Genomic DNA, 3,583 nt, shown 5'->3' with positions numbered 1-3,583 from the left:
AAGATGACTGGGATGATCATTTACCCTATATCACCTTAGCTTACCGTGCCACAGTGCACAAGAGTACAGGATGTACACCAAACTTGGTTATGTTAGGCAGGGAAATAACGCTCCCAATAGACCTGATGATGGGAAGTCCACCTGGTAGGCAAGGACAAGGTTGTCCAGTGGCCTATGTCCGATGGCTTCAGGAGGCAATGACTAGTGCATTTGAATTAGCAAATCAAAACTTGGGTAGTGCAGCCAGACGACAAAAGAGCTACTATGATGAAAAGACAAAAGAAAAAGTATTTGTACAGGGCTCCTGGGTATAGAGGTGGTACCCCCCATCTGCAAACCAGAAACTGGAACTTGGTTGGACAGGTCCATATCTAGTAACAGAGATAATATCAGAGTTAGTATATAAAATACAGAAATCAAAGGACACCAAACCAATCAATGTGCACATAGATCACTTAAAACAGTACGTGGGTCAGAACCAGCCAACAAATTGGTTGACTCCAGACGAAATTGAGTCTGGGGGAGGGGAATGTGGGGAAGAGTTGGACGACTCAATTAGGAATGAGCTTGAACAAGACACCCATGAATACGGTAGAATTGACCTACAAGGCAAGGAGGTCCATCCTAAAATACATAGACAGGAATCTCCAAAAAGAACACGAACGGGAAGGGTTGTTAAGCACAAGGATATATTTTCACCGTAGTTAGGACAAGTTAGGCCATGCATGGACATGTATGCAAAAAAAAAAGAATAAGATATGAGCTTAAACGGGCGTAATATTTTTTTCCTGTTTTGAATTGAAAGGACCTCTCTCATCACACCTTTATAAATTGGGTGGAATGTGTACAAAATGTAAATATCTGGTAAATGTTCCAGTATATGTAAATATTATTCGTAAGGCAAGTTATAATGCCATAGGGGTATTGTTATAATGTATTGTTTGGGGGAGATGCCCAAAAAGGGTGCAGGGTAAAACAATAAAGGAATATTTTTATTTTAGACATGGATATCCAACTTAAGGTGGAAGAAGAGGAAATGTCTGCATTCCTGAAACAGGAGGAATGGCAGAAAGGGGACCGCTGTGTGGTGAGTGGGTACCCAGAGAAAAGGCAATTCACCAGGGAGATGGCCTACGTGGACCACTGGACAAAATTCCACCTGCCCCAGGCGTCCCTGTGGCAGTTTGTGAGGTGTGGGCGGAGGTATGCACTTAGGACGAGGGCTACCCGGCATAGTCGGATAGAGCATCAAAGGGAAGACACACCCAGAATGGTAATGGTGGGGAACAGGTTCTACCTAAATCCTAGGGGAGCAACACACCCTCCAGGACTCCATCAGGGAAAGGAAAGTGTCGAGGATTTGCCAGCCCAGGTAACAAAGGTGGAAGCGACTGACGTCCCTTCAACGACAGCAACCAGGGGGTGGACACTTATCCCTATGGGGCAGCGTCAACCGTCAACGCTATGGGCGCTTGCTCTACAGGCGGTACGGAAGATACAGAGGACCAACAGAGAGAGGCGAGCCAGTGAGCGAGGCTTGATGGTGGAGACCAGCCTCGTGGACTACCTCCACCTCATCCATCAGTGTGATAGTTGATGTTCTTAGGGGTAATTTTGACATATTAATGATAATGATATTATTTACAAATTTAATAATTGTTGATTGAGTGCACATCAAAGGATTTTTCTTTACTAATTATAGTGCTGTTAATTATTTGTATAAAGATAATATTCGCCTATAAATAATGTGGCATATTATTTATATAGATACTGATAATTTATAGTGTTATATAATACTCTGTATAGTTAAGAAATGTTGCCATAATTTATTTTTGTTATAATTTTTGGATATATATACTTAATAGATAATATATGCACTCACCAGATAGGTGTATAAAGTTGGTGAGTATTTAATGAGTCAATTCTATACCAGGTAGTAAGAATTGACTGGGAGGAGGCATGTAGGCGAGACGGGTTAGTGACTAGATATATCGAGTATCTAGTTTTAAGTATAAATGACATTAGGATAGCTATAATACGGGTGTTTGTTATAAATACCAGCTGTAGAGTTGATAAGAGCAGATTTTATGATAACTTGAGCTGTTTTAGGGTAGATATAGCACTTCTGTCGTTTTGTTAGGTCGTATTTTCGATCGTAGGCAGCCATATTGGAACATGCTGTAGTGATGTAAATTTATAGTACGCGTATTTTCATTGGCTGGGTTCAGAGTGAGGAGCCAATGGGATCTCTCCGTGGGATATATAAGCCGGTGTTTTCACGTACTCGGGGCAGACAGAGCCGGACAGCTTGCCTGACAAAAACCATGTCCAGGTAAGGATGGGTTAACTGCCACGTTTGTAATCAGGGTCGGATGACCTGAGAGACCCGGTATAGGTCCATGGGTAGAGTTACCACATGTTAGGTTGAGCATGCCGCACGGGCATTAGCAGTGATTCATGGCTTGAAAGCCAGGGTGTAGAACAGCTGATTTGTGTTAAGTCTGTAATAGACCGTTTAGCAATAAAGATGGAGGTCTCACAATGCCTAATTGTTAGTTTTATTGGCTTTAGGGGAAATATAGGAACTTGGTTTGGAAGTGTATAGAAGTTAGGATGTAACTATTAGTTTGGCTATTAATGTAAAGTGTGGGTATAAATAGGTTGTGATACTGGAGTTAAGATATTTATCTAGAAAGGTTATCAGGTTTACCCTTACAAAACCATTCCATTATGATGTACCCTTTTTTTTTTTTTGATATTCCTTATTGTCCATATTCTACAATGGCAACAACATTTACAATGGTTATTATTGTTAACACTGTTGATATTTGATATTGTTATTAAATACTGGAACTGTTATTTCTGACTCTGGTTTTCATTTCTCTAATCTCCCGCCTGATGGGAAAAGAACACGGTGGAAGAGGGATAATGAGGAATAGGTGTCTGGCATATGAGATCACAGAATTAAACACAACGCGAAGTACATTATCATACCCACTATATCCGGGATTGACACCTATTCGACAGAAATCCCCCTTCTACTACACATCGATGGTCCAAGTTTGGTTGGACTAGCACTTATACTTTCAGTGAAACTAACTTACACGCAAAAACTTAATGTTGACGTCGCCACCTCAATCAGAAAAGCAATACCTTTATCTAGCTTCCGCTACTTCGTGGCGGCGAGACAAAAACAGAAATGAAGTGGGGAGCAATAGGTCCTAATTAAAACACCGAGAGGTTGTTGAATTCAACAAGTTTACCGACGATCGAACAATCAGTGATACAAATAATGCCATTTCGTATGCATATTCGGCCTTCCAAGCAAAGAGATTTAAGGATCCCCGTATCAATGAACTGTAACTATGCATTGGAAACTGTTTTTCTTGCATAATTATACCTTTGATGAATCATTTCTGAAAAGAAAAACATACCTTGCTAGTCTTTTATAGAACAACATGGGACCTCAGATTGTTTGGCTCTAACCGACTGAACGACTTGGTCAGCTGATGTTTAATGGTAAAACTGTGCTACAGTGAAATTGAACACGAAATAAAGGGGAGTTTACTTTATATGCATGCGT

This window comes from Mizuhopecten yessoensis, unplaced genomic scaffold (genome assembly GCF_002113885.1).
Source record: "Mizuhopecten yessoensis strain PY_sf001 unplaced genomic scaffold, ASM211388v2 scaffold9653, whole genome shotgun sequence".
NCBI lineage: Eukaryota > Metazoa > Mollusca > Bivalvia > Pectinida > Pectinidae > Mizuhopecten > Mizuhopecten yessoensis.
This window is presented reverse-complemented; position numbering follows the sequence as displayed.